Source organism: Thermobia domestica, chromosome 17 (genome assembly GCF_964235325.1).
Source record: "Thermobia domestica chromosome 17, izTheDome1.hap1.1, whole genome shotgun sequence".
Taxonomy (NCBI): domain Eukaryota; kingdom Metazoa; phylum Arthropoda; class Insecta; order Zygentoma; family Lepismatidae; genus Thermobia; species Thermobia domestica.
In genome coordinates, this window is record NC_137470.1 from 27159037 (window position 1) to 27171860 (window position 12824).

A 12824-nucleotide genomic window follows, 5' to 3' on the forward strand; every position below is an offset into this window, starting at 1 on the left:
GACATGTGCTATCAGCGTTCAAAGTTTGGTTCAGAACGGCCAAACAGTCTAAGTGGAAGAGTTTTTTTTGATTATTCCTCGATGGTACATCGGATTTTTGATTTCGACCTATGTTCTCACTCAGCACGACATGCTCTATCAGCGTGCTAAGTTTGGTTCAGATCGGCCAAACGGTCTAGGAGCAACAGTTTTTCTTTGATTATTCCTCGATGGTACATTGGATTTTTGATTCCGACCTATATTCTCACTCAGCACGACATACGCTATCAGCGTGCTAAGTTTGGTTCAAATCGGCCAAACGGTCTAGGAGCAAGTTTTTCTTTGATTATTCCTCGATGGTACATCGGATTTTTGATTTTGACCTATATTCTCACTCAGCACGACATGCTCTATCAGCGTGCTAAGTTTGGTTCAGATCGGCCAAACGGTCTAGGAGCAACAGTTTTTCTTTGATTATTCCTCGATGGTACATTGGATTTTTGATTCCGACCTATATTCTCACTCAGCACGACATACGCTATCAGCGTGCTAAGTTTGGTTCAAATCGGCCAAACGGTCTAGGAGCAAGTTTTTCTTTGATTATTCCTCGATGGTACATCGGATTTTTGATTTTGACCTATATTCTCACTCAGCACGACATGCTCTATCAGCCTGCTAAGTTTGGTTCAGATCGGCCAAACGGTCTAGGAGCAAGAGTTTTTCTTTGATTATTCCTCGATAGTACATTCGATTTTTGATTCCGACCTATATTCTCACTCAGCACGACATACGCTATCAGCGTGCTATGTTTGGTTCAGAACGGCCAAACGGTCTAGGAGCAAGAGTTTTTCTTTTATTATTCCTCGATGGTACATCCGATTTCTGATTTCGACATATAATCTCACTCAGCACGACATGCTCTTTCAGCGTGTTAGGTTAGTTCCGATCGGCCAAACGGTCTAGGAGCAAGATTTTTTCTTTTATTATTCCTCGATGGTACATCGGATTTTTGATTTCGACCAATATTCTCACTCAGCTCGACATACTCTATCAGCGTGCTAAGTTTCGTCTAGATCGGCTAAACGGTCTAGTAGCAAGAGTTTTTCTTTGATTATTCCTCGATGGTACATCGGATTTTTGATTTCGACCTATATTCTCACTCAGCTCGACATCCTCTATCAGCGTGCTAAGCTTGGTTCAGATCGGCCAAACGGTCTAGGAGCAAGAGTTTTTCTTTGATTATTCCTCGACGGTACATCGGATTTTTGATTTCGACAAATATTCTCACTCAGCTCGACATACTCTATCAGTGTGCTAAGTTTGGTTCAGATCGGCCAAACGGTCTAGGAGCAAGAGTTTTTCTTTGATTACTCCTCGATGGTACATTGGATTTTTGATTCCGACCTATATTCTCACTCAGCACGACATACGCTATCAGTGTGCTAAGTTTGGTTCAGAACGGCCAAACGGTCTAGGAGCAAGAGTTTTTCTTTTATTATTCCTCGATGGTACATCGGATTTTCGATTCCGACCTATATTCTCACTCAGCACGACACACTCTATCAGCGTGCTAAGTTTGGTCCAGATCGGCTAAACGGTCTAGTAGCAAGAGTTTTTTTGATTATTCCTCGATGGTACATCGGATTTTTAATTTCGACCTATATTCTCACTCAGCACGACATGCTATATCAGCGTGCTAAGTTTGGTTAAGATCGGCCAAACGGTCTAGGAGGAAGAGTTTTTCTTTGATTATTCCTCGATCGTACATCGGATTTTTGATTTCGACATATATTCTCACTCAGCTCGACATACTCTATCAGCGTGCTAAGTTTGGTTCAGATCGGCCAAACGGTCTAGAAGCAAGAGTTTTTCTTTTATTATTCCTCGATGGTACATCGGATTTTTGACTTCGACCTATATTCTCACTCAGCACGACATGCTCTTTTAGCGTGTTAAGTTTAGTTCCGATCAGCCAAACGGTCTAGGAGCAAGAGTTTTTCTTTTATTATTTTTCGATGGTACATCGGATTTTTGATTTCGACTTATATTCTCACTCAGCTCAACATACTCTATCAGCGTGCTAAGTTTGGTTCATATCGGCCAAACGGTCTAGGAGCAAGAGTTTTTCTTTTTTTATTCCTCGATGGTACATCGGATTTTTTACTCCGACCTATATTCTCACTCAGCTCCACATACTCTATCAGCGTGCTAAGTTTGGTTCAGATCGGCCAAACGGTCTAGGAGCAAGAGTTTTTCTTTTATTATTCCTCGATGGTACATCGGATTTTTGACTTCGACCTATATTCTCACTCAGCACGACATACTCTATCAGCGTGCTAAGTTTGGTTCAGATCGGCCAAACGGTCTAGGAGCAAGAGTTTTTCTTTGATTATTCCTCGATGGTACATCGGATTTTTGACTTCGACCTATATTCTCACTCAGCACGACATACGCTATCAGCGTGCAAAGTTTGGTTCAGAACGGCCAAACAGTCTAGGAGGAAGAGTTTTTCTTTGATTATTCCTCGATGGTACATCGGATTTTTGATTTCGACCTATGTTCTCACTCAGCACGACATGCTCTATCAGCGTGCTAAGTTTGGTTCAGATCGGCCAAACGGTCTAGAAGCAAGAGTTTTTCTTTGATTATTCTTCGATGGTACATCGGATTTTTAATTTCCACCTATATTCTCACTCAGCACGACATGCTCTATCAGCGTGCTAAGTTTGGTTCAGAACGGCCAAACGGTCTAGGAGCAAGTTTTTCTTTGATTATTCCTCGATGGTACATCGGATTTTTGATTTTGACCTATATTCTCACTCAGCACGACATGCTCTATCAGCGTGCTAAGTTTGGTTCAGATCGGCCAAACGGTCTAAGAGCAAGAGTTTTTCTTTGATTATTCCTCGATGGTACATTCGATTTTTGATTCCGACCTATATTCTCACTCAGCACGACATTCGCTATCAGCGTGCTATGTCTGGTTCAGAACGGCCAAACGGTCTAGGAGCAAGAGTTTTTCTTTTATTATTCCTCGATGGTACATCCGATTTCTGATTTCGACATATAATCTCACTCAGCACGACATGCTCTTTCAGCGTGTTAAATTAGTTCCGATCGGCCAAACGGTCTAGGAGCAAGATTTTTTCTTTTATTATTTTTCGATGGTACATCGGATTTTTTATTTCGGCCAATATTCTCACTCAGCTCGACATACTCTATCAGCGTGCTAAGTTTCGTCTAGATCGGCTAAACGGTCTAGTAGCAAGAGTTTTTCTTTGATTATTCCTCGATGGTATATCGGATTTTTAATTTCGACCTATATTCTCACTCAGCACGACATGCTCTATCAGCGTGCTAAGTTTGGTTCAGATCGGCCAAACGGTCTAGGAGCAACAGTTTTTCTTTGATTATTCCTCGATGGTACATTGGATTTTTGATTCCGACCTATATTCTCACTCAGCACGACATACGCTATCAGCGTGCTAAGTTTGGTTCAAATCGGCCAAACGGTCTAGGAGCAAGTTTTTCTTTGATTATTCCTCGATGGTACATCGGATTTTTGATTTTGACCTATATTCTCACTCAGCACGACATGCTCTATCAGCCTGCTAAGTTTGGTTCAGATCGGCCAAACGGTCTAGGAGCAAGAGTTTTTCTTTGATTATTCCTCGATAGTACATTCGATTTTTGATTCCGACCTATATTCTCACTCAGCACGACATACGCTATCAGCGTGCTATGTTTGGTTCAGAACGGCCAAACGGTCTAGGAGCAAGAGTTTTTCTTTTATTATTCCTCGATGGTACATCCGATTTCTGATTTCGACATATAATCTCACTCAGCACGACATGCTCTTTCAGCGTGTTAGGTTAGTTCCGATCGGCCAAACGGTCTAGGAGCAAGATTTTTTCTTTTATTATTCCTCGATGGTACATCGGATTTTTGATTTCGACCAATATTCTCACTCAGCTCGACATACTCTATCAGCGTGCTAAGTTTCGTCTAGATCGGCTAAACGGTCTAGTAGCAAGAGTTTTTCTTTGATTATTCCTCGATGGTACATCGGATTTTTGATTTCGACCTATATTCTCACTCAGCTCGACATCCTCTATCAGCGTGCTAAGCTTGGTTCAGATCGGCCAAACGGTCTAGGAGCAAGAGTTTTTCTTTGATTATTCCTCGACGGTACATCGGATTTTTGATTTCGACAAATATTCTCACTCAGCTCGACATACTCTATCAGTGTGCTAAGTTTGGTTCAGATCGGCCAAACGGTCTAGGAGCAAGAGTTTTTCTTTGATTACTCCTCGATGGTACATTGGATTTTTGATTCCGACCTATATTCTCACTCAGCACGACATACGCTATCAGTGTGCTAAGTTTGGTTCAGAACGGCCAAACGGTCTAGGAGCAAGAGTTTTTCTTTTATTATTCCTCGATGGTACATCGGATTTTCGATTCCGACCTATATTCTCACTCAGCACGACACACTCTATCAGCGTGCTAAGTTTGGTCCAGATCGGCTAAACGGTCTAGTAGCAAGAGTTTTTTTGATTATTCCTCGATGGTACATCGGATTTTTAATTTCGACCTATATTCTCACTCAGCACGACATGCTATATCAGCGTGCTAAGTTTGGTTAAGATCGGCCAAACGGTCTAGGAGGAAGAGTTTTTCTTTGATTATTCCTCGATGGTACATCGGATTTTTGATTTCGACATATATTCTCACTCAGCTCGACATACTCTATCAGCGTGCTAAGTTTGGTTCAGATCGGCCAAACGGTCTAGAAGCAAGAGTTTTTCTTTTATTATTCCTCGATGGTACATCGGATTTTTGACTTCGACCTATATTCTCACTCAGCACGACATGCTCTTTTAGCGTGTTAAGTTTAGTTCCGATCAGCCAAACGGTCTAGGAGCAAGAGTTTTTCTTTTATTATTTTTCGATGGTACATCGGATTTTTGATTTCGACTTATATTCTCACTCAGCTCAACATACTCTATCAGCGTGCTAAGTTTGGTTCATATCGGCCAAACGGTCTAGGAGCAAGAGTTTTTCTTTTTTTATTCCTCGATGGTACATCGGATTTTTTACTCCGACCTATATTCTCACTCAGCTCCACATACTCTATCAGCGTGCTAAGTTTGGTTCAGATCGGCCAAACGGTCTAGGAGCAAGAGTTTTTCTTTTATTATTCCTCGATGGTACATCGGATTTTTGACTTCGACCTATATTCTCACTCAGCACGACATACTCTATCAGCGTGCTAAGTTTGGTTCAGATCGGCCAAACGGTCTAGGAGCAAGAGTTTTTCTTTGATTATTCCTCGATGGTACATCGGATTTTTGACTTCGACCTATATTCTCACTCAGCACGACATACGCTATCAGCGTGCAAAGTTTGGTTCAGAACGGCCAAACAGTCTAGGAGGAAGAGTTTTTCTTTGATTATTCCTCGATGGTACATCGGATTTTTGATTTCGACCTATGTTCTCACTCAGCACGACATGCTCTATCAGCGTGCTAAGTTTGGTTCAGATCGGCCAAACGGTCTAGAAGCAAGAGTTTTTCTTTGATTATTCTTCGATGGTACATCGGATTTTTAATTTCCACCTATATTCTCACTCAGCACGACATGCTCTATCAGCGTGCTAAGTTTGGTTCAGAACGGCCAAACGGTCTAGGAGCAAGTTTTTCTTTGATTATTCCTCGATGGTACATCGGATTTTTGATTTTGACCTATATTCTCACTCAGCACGACATGCTCTATCAGCGTGCTAAGTTTGGTTCAGATCGGCCAAACGGTCTAAGAGCAAGAGTTTTTCTTTGATTATTCCTCGATGGTACATTCGATTTTTGATTCCGACCTATATTCTCACTCAGCACGACATTCGCTATCAGCGTGCTATGTCTGGTTCAGAACGGCCAAACGGTCTAGGAGCAAGAGTTTTTCTTTTATTATTCCTCGATGGTACATCCGATTTCTGATTTCGACATATAATCTCACTCAGCACGACATGCTCTTTCAGCGTGTTAAATTAGTTCCGATCGGCCAAACGGTCTAGGAGCAAGATTTTTTCTTTTATTATTTTTCGATGGTACATCGGATTTTTTATTTCGGCCAATATTCTCACTCAGCTCGACATACTCTATCAGCGTGCTAAGTTTCGTCTAGATCGGCTAAACGGTCTAGTAGCAAGAGTTTTTCTTTGATTATTCCTCGATGGTATATCGGATTTTTAATTTCGACCTATATTCTCACTCAGCTCGACATACTCTATCAGCGTGCTAAGTTTGGTTCAGATCGGCCAAACGGTCTAGGAGCAAGAGTTTTTCTTTGATTATTCCTCGATGGTACATCCGATTTTTGATTTCGACATATATTCTGACTCAGCAAGACATGCTCTATCAGCGTGTTAAGTTTAGTTCCGATCGGCCAAAAGGTCTAAGAGCAAGAGTTTTTCTTTTATTATTCCTCGATGGTACATCGGATTTTTGATTTCGACATATATTCTCACTCACCTCGACATACTCTATCAGCGTGCTAAGTTTGGTTCAGATCGGCCAAACGGTCTAGGAGCAAGAGTTTTTCTTTGATTATTCCTCGACGGTACATCGGATTTTTGATTTCGACCAATATTCTCACTCAGCTCGACATACTCTATCAGCGTGCTAAGTTTGGTTCAGATCGGCCAAACGGTCTAGGAGCAAGAGTTTTTCTTTGATTATTCCTCGATGGTACATTGGATTTATGACTCCGACCTATATTCTCACTCAGCACGACATACGCTATCAGCGTGCTAAGTTTGGTTCAGAACGGCCAAACGGTCTAGGAGCAAGAGTTTTTCTTTGATTATTCCTCGATGGTACATCCGATTTTTTATTTCGACCTATATTCTCACTCAGCTCGACATACTCTATCAGCGTGCTAAGTTTGGTTCAGATCGGCCAAACGGTCTAGGAGCATGAGTTTTTCTTTGATTATTCCTCGACGGTACATCGGATTTTTGATTTCGACCAATATTCTCACTCAGCTCGACATATTCTATCAGCGTGTTAAGTTTCGTTCAGATCGGCCAAACGGTCTAGGAGCAAGAGTTTTTCTTTGATTATTCCTCGATGGTACATTGGATTTTTGATTCCAACCTATATTCTCACTCAGCACGACATACTCTATCAGCGTGCAAAGTTTGGTTCAGAACGGCCAAACGGTCTAGGAGCAAGAGTTTTTCTTTTTTTATTCCTCGATGGTACATCTGATTTTTTATTTCGACATATATTCTCACTCAGCACGACATGCTCTATCAGCGTGTTAAGTTTAGTTCCGATCGGCCAAACGGTCTAGGAGCAAGAGTTTTTCTTTGATTATTCCTCGATGGTACATCGGATTTTTTATTTCGACTTACGTTCTCACTCAGCACGACATACTCTATCAGCGTGCTAAGTTTGGTTCAGATCGGTCAAACGGTCTAGGAGCAAGAGTTTTTCTTTGATTTTTCCTCGATGGTACATCGGATTTTCGATTTCGACCTATATTCTCACTCAGCACGACACACTCTATCAGCGTGCTAAGTTTGGTCCAGATCGGCTAAACGGTCTAGTAGCAAGAGTTTTTTTTGATTATTCCTCGATGGTACATCGGATTTTATATTTCGACCTATATTCTCACTCAGCACGACATGCTATATCAGCGTGCTAAGTTTGGTTAAGATCGGCCAAACGGTCTAGGAGGAAGAGTTTTTTTTTGATTATTCCTCGATGGTACATCGGATTTTTGACTTCGACCTATATTCTCACTCAGCACGACATGCTCTTTCAGCGTGTTAAGTTTAGTTCCGATCGGCCAAACGGTCTAGGAGCAAGAGTTTTTCTTTTATTATTCCTCGATGGTACATCGGATTTTTGATTTCGACCTATATTCTCACTCAGCTCGACATACTCTATCAGCGTGCTAAGTTTGGTTCAAATCGGCCAAACGGTCTAGGAGCAAGAGTTTTTCTTTTTTTATTCCTCGATGGTACATCGGATTTTTTACTCCGACCTATATTCTCACTCAGCTCCACATACTCTATCAGCGTGCTAAGTTTGGTTCAGATCGGCCAAACGGTCTAGGAGCAAGAGTTTTTCTTTTATTATTCCTCGATGGTACATCGGATTTTTGACTTCGACCTATATTCTCACTCAGCACGACATACGCTATCAGCGTGCAAAGTTTGGTTCAGAACGGCCAAACAGTCTAGGAGGAAGAGTTTTTCTTTGATTATTCCTCGATGGTACATCGGATTTTTGATTTCGACCTATGTTCTCACTCAGCACGACATGCTCTATCAGCGTGCTAAGTTTGGTTCATATCGGCCAAACGGTCTAGAAGCAAGAGTTTTTCTTTGATTATTCCTCGATGGTACATCGGATTTTTAATTTCCACCTATATTCTCACTCAGCACAACATGCTCTATCAGCGTGCTAAGTTTAGTTCAGATCAACCAAACGGTCTAGGAGCAAGAGTTTTTCTTTTATTATTCCTCGATGGTACATCGGATTTTTGACTTCGACCTATATTCTCACTCAGCACGACATGCTCTTTCAGCGTGTTAAGTTTAGTTCCGATCGGCCAAACGGTCTAGGAGCAAGAGTTTTTCTTTGATTATTCCTCGATGGTACATCGGATTTTTGACTTCGACCTATATTCTCACTCAGCACGACATACTCTCTCAGCGTGCTAAGTTTGGTTCAGATCGGCCAAACGGTCTAGGAGCAAGTTTTTCTTTGATTATTCCTCGATGGTACATCGGATTTTTGATTTGGCCTATATTCTCACTCAGCACGACATGCTCTATCAGCGTGCAAAGTTTGGGTCAGATCGGCCAAACGGTCTAGGAGCAAGAGTTTTTCTTTGATTATTCCTCGATGGTACATTCGATTTTTGATTCCGACCTATATTCTCACTCAGCACGACATACGCTATCAGCGAGCTATGTTTGGTTCAGAACGGCCAAACGGTCTAGGAGCAAGAGTTTTTCTTTTATTATTCCTCGATGGTACATCCGATTTCTGATTTCGACATATAATCTCACTCAGCACGACATGCTCTTTCAGCGTGTTAGGTTAGTTCCGATCGGCCAAACGGTCTAGGAGCAAGATTTTTTCTTTTATTATTCCTCGATGGTACATCGGATTTTTGATTTCGACCAATATTCTCACTCAGCTCGACATACTCTATCAGCGTGCTAAGTTTCGTCTAGATCGGCTAAACGGTCTAGTAGCAAGAGTTTTTCTTTGATTATTCCTCGATGGTATATCGGATTTTTAATTTCGACCTACATTCTCACTCAGCTCGACATACTCTATCAGCGTGCTAAGTTTGGTTCAGATCGGCCAAACGGTCTAGGAGCAAGAGTTTTTCTTTGATTATTCCTCGATAGTACATCCGATTTTTGATTTCGACATATATTCTCACTCAGCAAGACATGCTCTATCAGCGTGTTAAGTTTAGTTCCGATCGGCCAAAAGGTCTAGGAGCAAGAGTTTTTCTTTTATTATTCCTCGATGGTACATCGGATTTTTGATTTCGACCTATATTCTCACTCAGCTCGACATACTCTATCAGCGTGCTAAGTTTGGTTCAGATCGGCCAAACGGTCTAGGAGCAAGAGTTTTTCTTTGATTAATCCTCGACGGTACATCGGATTTTTGATTTCGACAAATATTCTCACTCAGCTCAACATACTCTATCAGCGTGCTAAGTTTGGTTCAGATCGGCCAAACGGTCTAAGAGCAAGAGTTTTTCTTTGATTATTCCTCGATGGTACATTGGATTTTTGATTCCGACCTATATTCTCACTCAGCACGACATACGCTATCAGCGTGCTAAGTTTGGTTCAGAACGGCCAAACGGTCTAGGAGCAAGAGTTTTTCTTTGATTATTCCTCGATGGTACATCCGATTTTTTATTTCAAAATATATTCTCACTCAGCACGACATGCTCTATCAGCGTGTTAAGTTTAGTTCCGATCGGCCAAACGGTCTAGGAGCAAGAGTTTTTCTTTTATTATTCCTCGATGGTACATCGGATCTTTGATTTCGACCTATATTCTCACTCAGCTCGACATACTCTATCAGCGTGCTAAGTTTGGTTCAGAACGGCCAAACGGTCTAGGAGCAGGAGTTTTTCTTTGATTAGACCTCGATGGTACATCCGATTTTTTATTTCGACATACATTCTCACTCAGCACGACATACTCTATCAGCGTGCTAAGTTTGGTTCAGATCGGCCAAACGGTCTAGGAGTAAGAGTTTTTCTTTGATTATTCCTCGATGGTACATCGGATTTTTGACTTCGACCTAGATGCTCACTCAGCACAACATACGCTATCAGCGTGCTAAGTTTGGTTCAGAACGGCCAAACGGTCTAGGAGCAGGAGTTTTTCTTTGATTATTCCTCGATGGTACATCCGATTTTTTATTTCGACATATATTCTCACTCAGCACGACATGCTCTATCAGCGTGTTAAGTTTAGTTCCGATCGGCCAAACGGTCTAGGAGCAAGAGTTTTTCTTTGATTATTCCTCGATGGTACATCGGATTTTCTATTTCGACTTACGTTCTCACTCAGCACGACATACTCTATCAGCGTGCTAAGTTTGGTTCAGATCGGCCAAACGGTCTAGGAGCAAGAGTTTTTCTTTGATTTTTCCTCGATGGTACATCGGATTTTCGATTTCGACCTATATTCTCACTCAGCACGACACACTCTATCAGAGTGCTAAGTTTGGTCCAGATCGGCTAAACGGTCTAGTAGCAAGAGTTTTTTTTGATTATTCCTCGATGGTACATCGGATTTTTAATTTCGACCTATATTCTCACTCAGCACGACATGCTATATCAGCGTGCTAAGTTTGGTTAAGATCGGCCAAACGGTCTAGGAGGAAGAGTTTTTCTTTGATTATTCCTCGATGGTACATCGGATTTTTGATTTCGACCTATATTCTCACTCAGCTCGTCATACTCTATCAGCGTGCTAAGTTTGGTTAAAATCGGCAAAACGGTCTAGGAGCAAGAGTTTTTCTTTTTTTATTTTTCGATGGTACATCGGATTTTTTACTCCGACCTATATTTTCACTCAGGTCCACATACTCTATCAGCGTGCTAAGTTTGGTTCAGATCGGCCAAACGGTCTAGGAGCAAGAGTTTTTCTTTTATTATTCCTCGATGGTACATCGGATTTTTGACTTCGACCTATATTCTCACTCAGCACGACATACTCTATCAGCGTGCTAAGTTTGGTTCAGATCGGCCAAACGGTCTAGGAGCAAGAGTTTTTCTTTGATTATTCCTCGATGGTACATCGGATTTTTGACTTCGACCTATATTCTCACTCAGCACGACATACGCTATCAGCGTGCAAAGTTTGGTTCAGATGGGCCAAACGGTCTAGAAGCAAGAGTTTTTCTTTGATTATTCCTCGATGGTACATCGGATTTTTAATTTCCACCTATATTCTCACTCAGCACGACATGCTCTATCAGCGTGCTAAGTTTAGTTCAGATCAACCAAACGGTCTAGGAGCAAGAGTTTTTCTTTTATTATTCCTCGATGGTACATCGGATTTTTGACTTCGACCTATATTCTCACTCAGCACGACATGCTCTTTCAGCGTGTTAAGTTTAGTTCCGATCGGCCAAACGGTCTAGGAGCAAGAGTTTTTCTTTTATTATTCCTCGATGGTACATCGGATTTTTGATTTCGACCTACATTCTCACTCAGCACGACATACTCTATCAGCGTGCTAAGTTTGGTTCAAATCGGCCAAACGGTCTAGGAGCAAGAGTTTTTCTTTTTTTATTCCTCGATGGTACATCGGATTTTTTACTCCGACCTATATTCTCACTCAGCTCGACATACTCTATCAGCGTGCTAAGTTTGGTTCAGATCGGCCAAACGGTCTAGGAGCAAGAGTTTTTCTTTGATTATTCCTCGATGGTACATCGGATTTTTTATTTCGACATATATTCTCACTCAGCACGACATACTCTATCAGCGTGCTAAGTTTGGTTCAGATCGGCCAAACGGTCTAGGAGCAAGAGTTTTTCTTTGATTATTCCTCGATGGTACATCGGATTTTTGATTTCGATCTATATTCTCACTCAGCACGACATGCTCTATCAGCGTGCTAAGTTTGGTTCAGATCGGCCAAACGGTCTAGGAGCAAGAGTTTTTCTTTGATTATTCCTCGATGGTACATCGGATTTTTGACTTCAACCTATATTCTCACTCAGCACAACATACTCTATCAGCGTGCTAAGTTTGGTTCAGATCGGCCAAACGGTCTAGGAGCAAGAGTTTTTCTTTGATTATTCCTCGATGGTACATCGGATTTTTGATTTCGACCAATATTCTCACTCAGCTCGACATACTCTATCAGCGTGCTAAGTTTCGTCTAGATCGGCTAAACGGTCTAGTAGCAAGAGTTTTTCTTTGATTATTCCTCGATGGTATATCGGATTTTTAATTTCGACCTACATTCTCACTCAGCTCGACATGCTCTATCAGCGTGCTAAGTTTGGTTCAGATCGGCCAAACGGTCTAGGAGCAAGAGTTTTTCTTTGATTATTCCTCGATAGTACATCCGATTTTTGATTTCGACATATATTCTCACTCAGCAAGACATGCTCTATCAGCGTGTTAAGTTTAGTTCCGATCGGCCAAAAGGTCTAGGAGCAAGAGTTTTTCTTTTATTATTCCTCGATGGTACATCGGATTTTTGATTTCGACCTATATTCTCACTCAGCTCGACATACTCTATCAGCGTGCTAAGTTTGGTTCAGATCGGCCAAACGGTC